We start from the raw sequence: 16,864 nt of genomic DNA on the forward strand, positions 1-16,864 counted from the left end.
AGATTTAATTTCAATTTTTTTGGCACATTTGAAGGTTTTCTGTACTTTCTATTGCATCGTGTTATGAGGCATATAATGTCTGTATGTCTAACTTTTGTTTTTGTTTTTCATAAAGCTAAATTTATTCAATTTAAATGCTTATTCCTTATTCTGAAATTATATTCTTTCTATTTCTTGTATGCTAAAATGTCTTGTCTTTTATATAATGATGGTAATTTTGTTTTTCTATTTTTGTTTTATGTCCTTAGCTGACAAAATTAAAAGCTAGAAACATTTAAACACCTTTACTAAAAAATGTTTTTGTAGTCCTGGCTGTCTGGCTCAGTGGATAGAGTGTTGGCCGGGCATATGGATGTCCTGGGTTTGATTCCCGGTCAGGACACAGGAGAAATGCCCATCTGCTTCTCTCCTCCTCCTCTTACCCCTTCTCTCCCTCTTCCTTTCCTGCAGCCAGTGGCTCAGTTAGTCTGAGTGTTGCCATGGACACTGAGGATAGCTCATTGGTTCGAGCATCAGCCTAAACATAATTTCTTTATTACTAATTTACTGGTGCTTAAAACTCAGTCTTGGAACCCCAGCCCAGATAAAGATTTACCTTCTAATTTGCATGCTTCAAAATATTCAATTAGTGCTTGACAATTTCTCCAAACAAGTTGTGTAGCAGGGTAAAAGTAAGTTATATTAAGCCAGGGTAAAAGTGACCCTAATTTCAAGCACCAAGGAAATATATTTTCAATCAATATCATGGTTATATCGTTATTTATTAAAGTGAATTATATCAGTATCTATAGGTTACCAATTTAAAAGTGTAACACCACTTACCTGATGTCATTACTGTTCTAGAAGTAGCCAATTGTCACATTTGTAAGCACTACTAGTGCAGTGGAGAAACAAAGGTGGCTTGGGTCCAAACAGGCCCCTTCCCTGGATCAGGGTTTAGTGGTACCATAGGTGGCTGCCAACTTCCATGTACATTTTGGCCTGTTTACCTTTATAAGTCATACCACATGCATTCAGTATCTGCATACATTTAAACTCGGAAGAAATATGTATTAAAGCAAACCATATTTTTATGGGTTTTATGTACCATATTTCATGAATTATTTTATTAACTACCTTTGAAAAAAAATAGTTCTGCCTGACCAGGTGGTGGTGCAATAAATAGAGCATGGGTTTAGGACACTGAGGACCCAGGTTTGAAACTCTGACGTCACCAACTTGAGTGTAGTATCATAGACATGACCTTATGGTCGCTGGCTTGAACAAAGGGTCATAGGCTCAGCTAGAGCCCCCCCCCCATCAAGGCATGTATGAGAGAGCAATCAATGAATAACTAATGTGCCACAACCAGGAGTTGATGTTTCTTATCTCTCCCCCTTCCTGTGTGTGTGTGTGTGTGTGTTTGTGTCTGTCTGTCTGATTCTCTCTCTCTCATGCTAAAAAAAGTCTATATAAATGTATAAACTGGATCATGCCTGACAAGAAGCTTTATAAATTTCAGAATGTCCTCTCACAGGTGAATTCATTAATCTCTATGACTTTTTAAAGTATGTTTCAGAGAAAATTCAAGAATCATCATTGTTGGCATTTTGGGCCAGATAAAATTGTTTGACATTACATCTGACTCTATCATTCTGTGATTGGCTATAATTATGCTTTTTCCTAATAAGTTGATCTTGTCAATATTAGTTCTATATCCGATTGATATAAGCATTTATATTAAACCTCAAAATAAGTGCTGGTAGCATCCAGAATATAAGTCAGGAACTCCTGAAAAAAAACCTTCTGCTTCCTTTCCAATTATGACCACATTTAGGCTTATTAGTAACTAGTAATAAGTTACTGGAGATTCTGGAACTGGGAGGTAATTTGCAGTGAGAATTCACAGGCTGGAGCATCTGGTCAAGTTACTCAATGTAGTTATCAATGCTTAGTTCTTGGCTTTCTTCAGTTAGTAAGCTCACCTGGACTTAGCAAAATTTATGATCATTTTAAAAGGTGAAAGATTTATGCGATCTGAAGAGAAACCAGCATATTATGATCATTTTAAAATATAGCCGAACGGAAATGGCGCCGTGAGCAGCACGTCCGACAGATCTCTCCAAAATCACAACAAATTTATCAACTAGAAACAGAAAAATTTATCCTCGGAGCATTCCGGAGTTCCACACAAACTGAAAGTGAAAGGACTATTATCACTTGAATCTGAGAGATGAGGGTGTGGAGGAAGCTAACTACCGCAGGGACGTTCATTCAAGCCGCGGAGGGAGTGCGCCTGTGGTGAGTCGGCTGACACTCGGGAGTGGCGAGCAGCCGCCGGCGCACGCCCGGTTTGGTTGCAGAGCGAGCACCACTAACGTTCCCAGCGGCCCGCACACTGCGAGTGAGAGTCCCCAGCCACCGTGTCCGGAGCACCCCATTCGCGCATGTGCCCTGGGCATCCCATGCGCCCAGAGCGCCCTACTGGCCCGCACACCCAGGGTGCCCCATTATCCTGCACCCGGTGCACCCCAGCCGCCAGCGGCGGGGTGAGCGGGAGAGGCGCCAGAGTGGTCTTCCCTACTTGGGAGCTTCTCTCCGTGGGCGGGGCACCTCACCCAGCCATTCAAGCTAACAATCAAGCGTTGGGGGAGGGGTGTGCAGGCAGCCTGAAATACCTTCGGGAGCACAGCTGCGGACCCAATCACTGAAATTAGCTTAACCCATGAAATCTGCGCACCCACAGGCTCTAATTGATAAGATCTCTTTCAGTTCAGCGATCCAAGACAAGAGGCATGATATTTTTTAGTGCCTCTCGCTAAAGGGGCGGGGGCAACTTCTGATTGATAGAGCCTCCATATTCAGGGATAAATGCTAACAAGAGGGACTTGGCAGATAATAAGATCTATACTACACTAGTCGCAAGCAGAGACTAGTGTCTCTTCTTCCCAGCCAAAACAGGCTACAAAGTGTGGAAAGCCTGGGTTGAGTGGTCCAACTGAATGCTAGGTGCTGAACAGTCACCTTGACAACAATTGACTCCCACCCCCGCCTGATTACACTGGAGGCTCTGACTGCAAGAGCCTTTCCCAAAGCCTTGCGCTGAGTGGGGATAGAGTGGGGATTTCCCAGCTCTTTGAGCCTCTTACTCCCCAGGCAGAAGCAGTAGCAGCCTTATAGCTGGATCACCAGGCTGCTAATTCAGGAAGGGGGGACTAGGAGAGAGAATCCAGGAAAGCAAACTCTCTCATCGTTGGACCCTGCAAACGCCAACAAGCCTTGACTACCAGCAAGACTAAAGCCAATTATATGACATTGCCATAGAATCCCATCAACTGCAAATCCCTACCTAAGTGTGACAGAGGGGCAGAGCCTGGGGTACAGAGTCACTGACCAGGAAGAGGGAGAGAAAAGAAAAAGGAAGAAGTTAACCTCTCAAAATCAAGAAAAATCCACAGACTTTACAACTTGTTCCACTAATTTTTTGTTGTTGTTGTTTGTTTCTTCTATCTTATTGCCTTTATTATTATTATTTCTATTTCCTCCACCTCGGTCCTTCTATTCTCTGCCCATCTTATGCTTCCCTTTTCTTGAACTACACTACCCATGAGTGTTACATTTTATTTCTTTTCTTCATCCTCACCCTCCTTTAAGGTTATACTCCAAAACACTTAACTCTCACTCTCTCCTCTTTTGTTTTTTTTTGTTTTGCTTTATTTTGTTTTTTTCTCTTCCTTTTTTTTCTTCCTTTGTTTTTCTCTTTTTCTTATTTTTTCCTTTCTATTCGTTTTTTCTTTTCTTGTTTTACTTTTCCTCCCGTTTAATCCTCAATCACGAACAAATTAGTTAATTTGGGACTCAAGATTTTTTTTGGTTTTATTTTTCTTTTTCGCTTTTGTTTTCGTTTTTTGTTTGTCTGTTTGTTTATTTTTGTGGCATTTTGGGTAATTTTTACGTTGCTTTTTAACTCATTAGCATTCCTCCCAACCCAAGGTCTCCATTGTATTTAGTCTTCGCTCCACTTAATACAACAGATTTTTACTTATTTTTATTTTTTCTTCTTTATTATTTTCTTTTTCCTCCTTTTTTCTGGTTCCCTCTTATCCCTCTCATTATATCTCTTAGTCGACCATCACTTACAAGCAAATCATCTTATGCTTGTCTAAGATTTCCTTTTTTTTCTTTTTTTTTGCATTTAGTAGGTCCCTACTCCCTTTTTTTGCCCCTTGAACTCTTCAACCCAAATCAGGCCCTCCATTATAGGCAGTTTTTGTGCCAGTCCGCATAATATAATTCACAGGTCATCACGATATTTCCCTGAGGAGGGGAGAGGAGGGAAAGAGAAGAAAGAAAAAAGGGGGAAATAATAAATTATTACTGTTTTTTTTTTTTGTGGGGTGTTTTACCTTTTTTTTTCTTTTTTTTTTTTACTTTTTACTCTTTATTAATTCTAATTAGTGCTATCAACAAGACCACCCTCAGATGCCAATAAAAAAGAGGAAATCGAATATTATGGATACGAAAGAAAGAGAGGTAACACAAACAGATGTGGAAAAATCTATGGAGAAAAGACTTAACATATTGGAAACCTTGGAGCTAAATGACAGAGAATTTAAAATAGAAATCTTAAAAATACTCAGAGATATACAAGAAAACACAGAAAGGCAATTTAGGGAGATCAGAAAACAACTCAATGAATACAAAGAATATATTACCAAGGAAATTGAAACTATAAAAACAAATCAAACAGAAATGAAAAACTCAATTCACGAGCTGAAAAACAAGGTAACAGGCTTAGCTAACAGAACAGCCCAGATAGAAGATAGGATTAGTGAAATAGAAGACAAACAACTTGAGGCACAACAGAGAGAAGAAGAAAGAGACTCAAAAATAATAAAAAAATGAGAAAGCCCTACAGGAATTGTCTGACTCAATCAGAAAGAATAACATAAGAATAATAGGTATATCAGAGGGAGAAAAGAAAGAAAATGGAATGGAGAATATACTCAAACAAATAATAGACGAGAACTTCCCAAGCCTGTGGAAAGAACTAAAGCCTCAAATTCAAGCAGCAAACAGAACACCGAGTTTTCTTAACCCCAACAAACCCACTCCAAGGCACATCATAATAAAGATGACACAAACCAATGACAAAGAAAAAATTCTCAAGGCAGACAAGGAAAAGAAGAGTACAACATATAAAGGAAGGCCTATTAGATTATCATCAGATTTCTCAGCAGAAACTCTACAAGCTAGAAGAAAGTGGACCCCAATATTTAAAGCCCTGAAAGAGAGGAACTTTGAGCCAAGAATACTATACCCATCAAAGCTATCCTTCAAGTACGAAGGAGATATAAAAACATTCACAAATACAGAAAAGATGAGAGAATTTATCAGCAGAAAGCCCCCACTCCAAGAAATACTAAAGGGGATTTTCCAACCAGATTCAAAGAACAAAAGAAAACAACACCACAAGTAACAGCTCCACCAAGAACACAATAAAACCAAACTTAAACTGTGACAACAAAGGAAAAAAAAGGGGGGAGAGGATGGAGATTAACAGTAGCAAAGGATGATGAAGTGCAGAAATACTCATAAGATAGGGTACTACAATGAATATGGTAGGTACCCTTTTCATTACTTAATGGTAACCACCCTTGATAAAACCACCACAAAAACACTTGACTTAAAAAAGGTAGCAACAGAGGAAAGAAGTATGGAACACAAACAAACAAAAACAAATGATAGAAAAACAAAAGAGAAGAATCAAACAAGATACAAAACTAACAGAAAGCAATTTATAAAATGGCAGTAGGGAACCCACAAGTGTCAATAATTACACTAAATGTAAATGGATTAAACTTACCAATAAAAAGACACAGAGTAGCAGAATGGATTAAAAAAGAAAATCCAACTATATGCTGCCTACAAGAAACACATCTAAGCAACAAGGATAAAAACAAATTCAAAGTGAAAGGCTAGAAAACAATACTCCAAGCGAACAACACCCAAAAAAAAGCAGGTGTAGCAATACACATATCTAATAATGCTGACTACAAGACAGAAAAAGTACTCAGAGACAAAGATGGTCATTTCATAATGATTAAGGGGAAGTTGAATCAAGAAGACATAACAATCCTTAATATATATACACCAATCCAAGGAGCACCAAAATATATAAGACAGCTACTTATTGACCTTAAAACAAAAACTAACAAAAATACAATCATACTTGGAGACCTCAATACACCACTGACGGCTCTAGATCGGTCATCCAAACAGAGAATCAATAAAGATATAGTGGCCTTAAACGAAATACTAGAACACCTGGATATGATAGACATCTACAGGACACTTCATCCCAAAGCGACAGAGTATACATTTTTCTCTAGTGTACATGGAACATTCTCAAGAATTGACCATATGTTGGGCCACAAAGACAAGATCAGCAAATTTAGAAAAATTGAAATTGTACCAAGCATATTTTCTGATCATAAAGCCTTGAAACTAGAATTCAACTGCAAAAAAGAGGGGGGAAAACCTACAAAAATGTGGAAACTAAACAACATACTTCTAAAAAATGAATGGGTCAAAGAAGAAATAAGCGCAGAGATCAAAAGATATATACAGACAAATGAAAATGAAAATACAACATATCTGGGAATCTCTGGGATGCAGCAAAAGCAGTAATAAGAGGAAAGTTCATATCACTTCAGGCCTATATGAACAAACAAAAGAGAGCCGAAGTAAACCACTTAACTTCACACCTTAAGGAACTAGAAAAAGAAGAACAAAGACAACCCAAAACCAGCTGAAGAAAGGAGATAATAAAAATCAGAACAGAAATAAATGAAATAGAGAACAGAAAAACTATAGAAAAAATCAATAAAACAAGGAGCTGGTTCTTTGAAAAGATCAACAAAATTGACAAACCCTTGGCAAGACTCACCAAGGAAAAAAGGCACAGGACTCAAATAAATAAAATCCAAAATGAAAGAGGAGAGATCACTACAGACATCATAGATATACAAAGAATTATTGTAGAATACTATGAAAAATTATATGCCACCAAATACAACAATCTAGAAGAAATGGATAAATTCCTAGAACAATACAACCTTCCTAGACTGAGTCATGAAGAAGCAGAAAGCCTAAACAGACCAATCAGCAGGGAGGAAATAGAAAAAACTATTAAAAACCTCCCCAAAAATAAAAGTCCAGGCCCAGATGGTTATACTAGTGAATTCTATCAAACATTCAAAGAAGACTTGGTTCCTATTCTACTCAAAGTCTTCCAAAAAATTGAAGAAGAAGCAATACTTCCAAACACATTTTATGAGGCCAACATAACCCTCATACCAAACCTGGCAAGGATGGCACAAAGAAAGAAAACTACAGACCAATATCTCTAATGAATACAGATGCTAAAATACTAAACAAAATACTGGCAAACCGAATACAACAACATATTAAAAAAATAATACATCATGATCAAGTGGGATTCATCCCAGAATCTCAAGGATGGTTCAACATACGTAAAACGGTTAACGTAATACAACATATCAACAAAACAAAGAACAAAAACCACATGATCTTATCAATAGATGCAGAAAAGGCTTTTGATAAAATATAACACAATTTTATGTTTAAGACTCTCAACAAAATGGGTATAGAAGGAAAATATCTCAACATGATAAAGGCTATATATGATAAACCATCAGCCAACATCATATTAAACGGCATAAAACTGAGGACTTTCTACCTTAAATCAGGAACAAGACAGGGTTGTCCACTCTCTCCACTCTTATTTAACGTGGTGCTAGAAGTTCTGGCCAGAGCAATCAGACAAGACAAAGAAATAAAAGGCATCCATATCGGAAAAGAAGAAGTAAGGTATCACTTTTTGCTGATGATATGATCCTATACATCGAAAACCCGAAGGACTCCACAAAAAGATTATTAGAAACAATAAACCAATACAGTAAGGTCGCAGGATACAAAATTAACATACAAAAGTCCATAGCCTTTCTATATGCCAACAATGAAATATTAGAAAACGAACTCAAAAAAATAATCCCCTTCACGATTGCAACAAAAAAAATAAAATACCTAGGAATAAACATAACAAAGAATGTAAAGGACCTATATAACGAAAAGTACAAGGCATTATTAAGAGAAATAGAAAAAGACACAATGAGATGGAAAAATATTCCTTGTTCTTGGATAGGAAGAATAAATATAATTAAAATGGCCATATTACCCAAAGCAATATATAAATTTAATGCAATTCCCATCAAAATTCCTATGAGATTTTTTAAAGAAATGGAACAAAAAATCATCAGATTTATATGGAACTATAAAAAACCCCGAATAGCCAAAACAATCCTAAGGAAAAAGAATGAAGCTGGGGGCATTACAATACCTGACTTTAAACTATATTATAGGGCCACGATAATAAAAACAGTATGGTATTGGCAGAAAAATAGACATTCAGACCAATGGAACAGAATAGAAAGCCCAGAAATAAAACCACATATATATGGTCAAATAATCTTTGATAAAGGTGCCAACAACACACAATGGAGAAAAGAAAGCCTCTTCAACAAATGGTGTTGGGAAAACTGGAAAGCCACATGCAAAAGAATGAAACTCGACTACAACCTGTCCCCGTGTACTAAAATTAATTCAAAATGGATCAAAGACCTAAATATAAGACCTGAAACAATAAAGTACATAGAAGAAGACATAGGTACTAAAATCATGGACCTGGGTTTTAAAGAACATTTTATGAACTTGACTCCAATGGCAAGAGAAGTGAAGGCAAAGATAAATGAATGGGACTACATCAGAATAAAAAGTTTTTGCTCAGCAAGAGAAACTGATATCAAAATAAACAGACAGCCAACTAAATGGGAAATGATATTTTCAAACAACAGCTCAGATAAGGGCCTAATATCCAAAATTTACAAAGAACTCATAAAACTCAACAACAAACAAACAAACAATCCAATAAAAAAATGGGAAGAGGACATGAACAGACACTTCTCCCAGGAAGAAATACAAATGGCCAACAGATATATGAAAAGATGCTCAGCTTCATTAGTTATTAGATAAATGCAAATCAAAACTACAATGAGATACCACCTCACACCTGTTAGATTAGCTATTATCAACAAGACGGGTAATAGCAAATGTTGGAGAGGCTGCGGAGAAAAGGGAACTCTCCTCCACTGTTGGTGGGACTGTAAAGTAGTACAACCATTATGGAAGAAAGTATGGTGGTTCCTCAAAAAACTGAAAATAGAACTACCTTATGACCCAGCAATCCCTCTACTGGGTATATACCCCAAAACCTCAGAAACATTGATACGTAAAGACACATGTAGCCCCATGTTCATTGCAGCACTGTTCACAGTGGCCAAGACATGGAAACAACCAAAAAGCCCTTCAATAGAAGACTGGATAAAGAAGATGTGGCACATATACACTATGGAATACTACTCAGCCATAAGAAATGATGACATCAGATCATTTACAGCAAAATGGTGGGATCTTGATAACATTATACGGAGTGAAATAAGTAAATCAGAAAAAAAGAACTACATGATTCCATACATTGGTGGAACATAAAAATGAGACTAAGAGACATGGACAAAAGTGTGGTGGTTACCAGGGGTGGGGGGAGGGAGGACATGGGAGGGAGGGAGGGAGAGAGTTAGGGGGAGGGGGAGGGGCACAGAGAACTAGATAGAGGGTGGCGGAGGACAATCTGACTTTTGGGTATTACGAGGGGTATGCAACATAATTTAATGACAAAATAACCTAGACATGTTTTCTTTGAATATATGTACCCTGATTTATTAATGTCATCCCATTACCATTAATACAAATTTATTAAAAAAATATATAGCCGAGAAGACAGGATTGACATGATTGAGCCCATAAGAGAATGGTGTAGGTATCTGTTGGTTCAACATGCCAGACCCTGTTTTCATCACAGACTTCACAAACGTCTCTGAAGGTGTGTGCACAGTTGGCTTTCAGAGTTCAGCCAGTTTTATACTAACATAGAATGGCAGGACAGCCTGCAAAAAGATGCTCTTGCACTTGTATTATTCGTGGATTCACTGAGAAGAGAAATATACAAAGTCTTGGCTGCAGAGTAGATGGTCAACCAGAATCATGCCACTGGCAGAGGAAATGTACAGAATCACACCTTTAGATCTTTCTACCATACCAGACAGCATTGATTGTGTCCTCTTACAAACAGAAAGAACATTACTATTTATCAGTTTCTTGATGGTACTGTCCAAATCAGGAATGTCCAAAAATATTTAGGATACACTTATGACATTCCCTAGTTGTTTACTAAAACACCAATATTAAGACCTGCCAAGATCATTTCAAATTTTATCATAAATATTTTCAGATGCAAAGTCAACAATGATGGTCCTTGTTTCTGTAAGGTATTTTTCCCCGCCGAGAAAAAAGGAAGGGGCCGGAGCCACAAAGTGTGGAATAGTGAAAGGCTTTATTGAGTACAGAGCACATCCCACCTGGCGAGGTCCCCTGGCCCCGAGGAAAGGTGGAGGCCAAGGAAGTCGCAAGTGGTGACCTGCATGGGAGATATTTAAAGGGTCCCTAGGGTGGTTGAGCTAATATGACGTGGGGAAATCTAACTGGCTGGCAGATGGTCACTTTTTTCCAAAGGGCTCCTGTGAAGCCTCTTTTGGTGTGCTTGGTTGTGGGTGGTCCTAGCCAAAGTTCCCGGGCCTGACCTTTCCCATTATCCACTGACCTTACATTCTGACCTTCTGTGTTAAATAGAAAAGGGGTGCCGTTTATTCATCTGGCTACTTCCTGCTGCTTAGGGGCATCATGGGGAGGGGGAGATCAGAAGGTGGTGGCTTTGAGGGGTGTCAGGAGGAACATCTGTGTGGCCGTGAATTGAGAAATTTTGCAGATGCAGTCCTGTAAGAATTTTAAAAAAAAGAAGAATAGGGGGATTTGCAGGGTCCAGCCTTTTGGTGAACTGGAGATGGATGGAGTCCAGTGGTTCTGACTGCCAGTGGTTCTGTAAGGAGGCAAGCTTGAGGCAAAACTGCGTGTCAGGAGTGGTATAAAAAGGGGAAAGGAAGGGGTTCCATCCATTCCCATAACAGAGACCTGTGAGAGAACTAGAGGTCCAGAGTGTGATGACAAAACAGAGAAGGTAGCCCCCGTGTCCACAAGAAATGAGATGGACTTACTCACTAGTTGCAGCATACCCTGGATTCTCTGAGTCCAGGCCGTGTCCTAGGAGTTTGAGTGATGGGCCCATCTGGCTGGATTGGCCTCCCATTCGGGCAGCGTGTCCTCCACATAGAGGCACTGAGGAAAAACCTGTTGCCCAAAGGGGCAATCACTTCGCCAGTGACCGGGCTGCTTTCAGTCAGGGTAGGGCTCAGTGGGGAGCTGCCAACAGGGGCCCTGCTGGGACCAGTGGTCCTGCTTGCCACACTTAAAGCAAGCTGCTGGTGGGGTTTCTCTTTGTGGCTTGGATTTGGGTTGGACACTTCCTGTGTCCTGCCTCAGGACTGCCACAAGAGTTTGGGTTTGGAGCGTTATCTTCTGCTGCATGCAGGCCCGGAAAACAGCCTTGGCCTGTTTCTACTAGTTGAAACCATTAAAAACTTTATATGCCGTGTTCACAGGTCCTGGATAGGGGTTTTGGGGGGTTGAGAATAAGAGGAGGGTGGCTCGTGTGGAGCCCAGCACCCAGATCCCACAAGAAATGCTGGAGCCAAAAGCAGGACAGGGCAGAACTTCCTGCAAGAAAATTGGGGTTGGACGTCCTGAAAACCAGTGTAAGAGCCAATGCCAGGCTGAGAATGGCCTGATGGAGGAGGGGTTTAAGAGCACAGTGGAGAAGGGAGGGCCCCTGGCCAGCAGAGGAGGAAAAATAGAGATGGAAGTGGTGAATAAGAGACAGGATTTTGCAAAGGGAGGGAAGGGGGCTCTCAGAGGGAAGAGATCCAAGCACAAAAGTGGTCTGCAGAGGGACCAGAGAAAAGTCCCGAGAGAAGGGTGCCCCCTGTGGTAAGACAGGAGGGAAAGAGAGTTGGGACTTCCCTGACGTAGCTATGATTTCAGACAGGGAGTCTCGGAAGAGAGAACTGAGGGGAAGGCTGGAGGCAGGGGATTTACCGCACCATGCGCCGAAGTGGGTGGAAGGTCGGAGATCCTGGTTCTTTCTTGGAGGGGATGGGTAAGAAAATCGGTCCTTGCAGACTTCAACTCCTCCCGGGTGTTTGGCACCAAAATATAAGGTATTTTTCCCCACAGAGAAAGAAGGAAGAGGCCGGAGCCATGAAGTGTGGAATAACAAAAGGCTTTATTGAGTACAGAGGGTGCATCCTGCCTGGCGAGGTTCCCTGGCCCTTAGGAAAGATGGAGGCCAAGGAAGTTGCAAGTGGTGACCAGCGTGGAAGATATTTAAAGGGTCCCTAGGGTGGTCGAGCTAATATGAGGTGGTGAAATCTCACTAGCTGGCAGACGGTCACTTTTTTCCAAAGGGCTCCTGTGAAGCCTCTTTTGGCGCGCTTGGTTGTGGGCGATCCTAGCCAAAGTTCCTGGGCCTGACCTTTCCCCATTATCCACCGACCTTACTGATTCCATTTAGAACAGCGGTTCTCAACCTGTGGGTCACAACACACAGGTTGAGAACTGCTGATTTAGAATTTTCCTCTTATTTAACTGGAAACTTGGTTCAGTTTATCCTGTGCTTCACTCATAACGGCAACCTTCATTCCACACTTTGCAAACTCTTCTGTTCAGTGACAACTGCCCATTTACCTAGCCCCAGTTCCAACCCAGTCTCATGATCCAAACCCCAGACTCAAAAGCTCATGAAGCTACATGTCTAACTTAGTAGAATTTAATCAGTGCATTCAGATAGTGTCAGTCTAGTCTTGCAAAAATAATCTTTACCTATCAAATTTCACCTAATGGTTCTAGAATCTATTGGGTAATCTGCCTAGATCCATTATTTCATTAAAGGTTGCAAATTGGTGATTTTCTAATCCTATCATTCATTCAGCTTTTATTAGATGAAATTCTTATATAAAAAACAATTTCCCCCTTTACATTATTTGATTACTATAAAATACAGGTGATACAGGAAAGGCAGGGTAAATGACAGATTTTTAAAATGTTACCACTATTTAGAATAATGAATTTCTGTAACATCATCTAATGATGTGAAATGAAGTTTTTTTGCTTTTAAATATCAACATAAGCATACTTCTCTTTAAAAATTGACATTTTAATTAGTTTCAAATGTTTTGTTTTTTAAGTTTTATATATTTATTTAATTAGGACAGATTTTACAAACAAAATAGAAACACACTCATAGCCTGATCAGGTGGTGGCACAGTGGATAGAGCATCAGCATGTGATGCTGAGGACCCAAGTTTGAAATCCTGAGGTCATTGGCTTGAGCGTGGGGTCACAGACATGACCTCAAGGTTGATTGCTTGAGCCTAAGGTTGCTGACTTTAACAAGGGGTCAAGGCACATATGAGAAAGCAATCAATGAACAACTAAGGAGCTGCAAGGAAGAATTGATGCTTCTCATCTCTCTCCCTTCCAGTCTATCTCCCCTTCTCTCTCTCTCTCTCTCTCTCTCTCTCTCTCTCTCTCTCTCTCAATAAAAAAGATAAGAAAGAAACATGCTTATAGATAGAGAACAGACTGATAACTGTCAACAGGGAGACAGGTTGCAGGGCTGGGTGAAAAAAGATTAAGCCAAAACAACAAACAAACAGACAAAAATCACCTCTAAGACATGAACAACAGTATGGTGATTACAAGAGAGAAAGCTGGGAGGGAAGTGGTTGAAGAGGGTAAAGGGGGATAACTGGTGAAATAGGTGAACACCCAATACAATATACAGATGATATGTTATTGCATTGTACATGTGAAACCTGTATAATTTTATTGTTCATTTTTAATTAAAGTTTGCATTCGATGTCAATTAACACCGGTTTCAAACGTAAAACACAGTAGCTAGACAATGACACAACCTACAAAAGGTTCCTCCGGTACAACCAGAACACAACTAGAACCACAGGTAGTCATCACATTACTGGCCACATTCCACATGTTGTACTTTACATGCTTATGACTATTTTCTTTTCTTTCTTTTTTTTTGTGACACACAGAGACAGACATAGGGACAGATAGGGACAGACAGACAGGAAGGGAGAGATATGAGAAGCATCAATTTTTCGTTTTAGCTGCTTAGTTGTTCATTGATTGCTATCTCTTATGTGTCTTGACCAGGGGGGATACAGGAGACCAAATGATCCCTTGCTCAAGCCAGCGACTTTGGGCTTCAATCCAGAGACCGTTGGGCTGAAGCCAGTGACCGTGGGGTCATTTCTATGATCCCATGCTCAAGCCAGCGACACTGTACTCAATAGGTGAGCCCCTGCTCAAGCTGGTGACCTTGAGGCTTCAAACCTGGGTCCTCTACATCCCAGTCTGACACTCTATCTACTGTGCAACCACTTGGTCAGATCTCATGACTATTTTCTAATTACCAATTAGTCTTCCTTAATCCCTTCACCTTTTTCAACCTGTTCCTCAAACCTCCTCCCTTTGGCAACAATCAGTCTATTCTCTGTAGCTAGCACCATAAAATTATTTTCAATTTCATTTTGTATCAGTCAATAATATTTTGATAACTATGTTTGGAGCCAGGTAGGTCCAGATATACCTGGGAAATCAATTAGTAAATTTCATAAATGCCTAATCACTGGGTTATTTACCTGGAACTATATAATATAATATTGCTCATTAACTGTAATTGAAAAAATAAAAATAAAAATTTAAAAATGAAAAACAATAGGAATAATGCTGAGAAGATGTTTTCTGACTTGTCCATTTTATTTGCAAGAGACTTATCTAAAATCAAGTGTTCAAAAGGACGCTGGAGGCCCTGGCCGGTTGGCTCAGCGGTAGAGCATCGGCCTGACGTGCGGGGGACCCAGGTTCAATTCCCGGCCAGGGCACATAGGAGAAGTGACCATTTGCTTCTCCACCCCCCCTCCTTCCTCTCTGTCTCTTTTCCTCTCCCGCAACCAAAGCTCCATTGGAGCAAAGATGGCCCGGGCGCTGGGGATGGCTCCTTGGCCTCTGCCCCAGGCGCTAGAGTGGCTCTGGTCGCGGCATCACCCCCTGGTAAGCAGAGCGTCGCCCCCTGATGGGCGTGCCGGGTGGATCCCAGTGGGGCGCATGCGGGAGTCTGTCTGACTGTGTCTCCCCATTTCCAGCTTCAGAAAAATACAAAACAAACAAAAACCAAAAAAACAAAAACAAAAAAAAACCAAAAAAAAAAAAACCAAAAGGACGCTGGAAATGTGTCCCCACAGCTGGGGAGATGTGTCTTACTTATTTTTACATGTCCTTACCACTTAACACTATTGCCCCACTCTCACAAGAAACTTGGTGTTTTTCTATTATTACATATTGTGTTGTTCAAATTTCATTCTCCGTGAATGAAATCTCAATTGGTACACGACAAATCTGTGCATAAGTTTACATAAACTATGAAATACATCCATCAAAAATAAGTACTGTGTTTCTGCTGTGCCAGGTAGGTGCTAAGGGTGAAAGATTTATCTTACCTTAAAACACATAGTTTATGAACTAGTTTCAGGAAGCTGTAACACAGCATCCTTAACTAATTCATATCGCCCCGGTCAATTTTGTGAATATTAATTTTAAGTATGTGTCTGTATTCAGTACCAGCCTGAGCGGTCCGACACAAACAAATCGTTGTTGTGTTTCATTTTGTTTTATAGTCTTTGTATCCACCTCCCAGCGGTTACATCCACTGACTTTCTCAGGCTTTCTCACTGTATCTTCAGTGTCCGACTCTGTGACTTGATCCTAACGTGGCTCTGAAGTAGCCGATTCTATGACTGTGGGTAAATCTCGCCACATGGGGGCACTAAACTTCCCACGAGGACACGCGCCAGTTGAGAGGGGGCAAGGGTCGAGTTCAAAGTTCACATCCTGTTGCTGGGTGTGGTCTGAGGTAAGACAGGTCCCAGAATGCTTTACTTAAAATGGCTGTCAATTTTAATGACCCGGGCTGTGGCTTCTATTACAGGGAGGTTGTAGATTTTATAAGTACTAAAATACTTACAATGGAGGTGATCCGTGCTTGTATATGAGGCACATGTGCGAGTCGTGGGCTGACACAGAGAAGGAGTTGCGGGACATCCTGGCTGACTGGGCAGTACCAGGGGCCAGGAAGAGTGCATGCGCCCGGTACCAGGGGCCAGGAAGAGTGCATGCGCCAGGAGCACCTTGGCCCTGGCGGTGCGCTTCACCTAGAGGCAGAAGCAGAAGGATGAGGAAAAGGTTAAACTGCTCCAGGAGCAGCTGGAAGAACGGAAGCTGCTCCTGATGCCTTGGTAGGGGTGGTGGCTAGACTCAGGGGCAGGCAGTAAGATAAAGAGGGAAGGCTCAGCTCCAACTTCAACAAAATCTCTCCGCCTTTCGCGGGGCGGAAGCAGAACCAGACATCATCAGGAATGAGCTCTTCAGGGTGGTCAGTGCTCACTCTCAGCAGCCGGACAGAACTAAGGCGCAGACAGAGAGGAAGGGGACAAGGGCAGAAAAGCTTCCTTTTGCTCAGGCTGCAGCAAGTCGCGGGGTGGGGTGCGGCAAGCGAGGAGGCAGTGAGCGGATTAGGCCAGGAGACTGCTGCCACTCCTGTGACTGCGGCTACTCCTGCCCCTGCTCGACTCCTGTGACTGCAGCTGCAGCAGGAGAGGCAAAAGGACAGAAAGTGATTCCTGTAAGTGGAAAGAGCCGGCAGGTAGCTATTTTCCCT

General features: G+C 40.9%; 1 pseudogene; it reads right to left on the minus strand.

The window, feature by feature from the left end:
- Positions 1-9,859: 9,859 nt before the first annotated feature.
- On the minus strand, positions 9,860-14,121 carry LOC136317617 (very-long-chain 3-oxoacyl-CoA reductase-like; annotated as a pseudogene).
- Between the last annotated feature and the right edge of the window lie 2,743 nt (positions 14,122-16,864).

The sequence above is a fragment of the Saccopteryx bilineata genome, chromosome X (genome assembly GCF_036850765.1).
Source record: "Saccopteryx bilineata isolate mSacBil1 chromosome X, mSacBil1_pri_phased_curated, whole genome shotgun sequence".
NCBI classification, from domain to species: Eukaryota; Metazoa; Chordata; class Mammalia; order Chiroptera; family Emballonuridae; genus Saccopteryx; species Saccopteryx bilineata.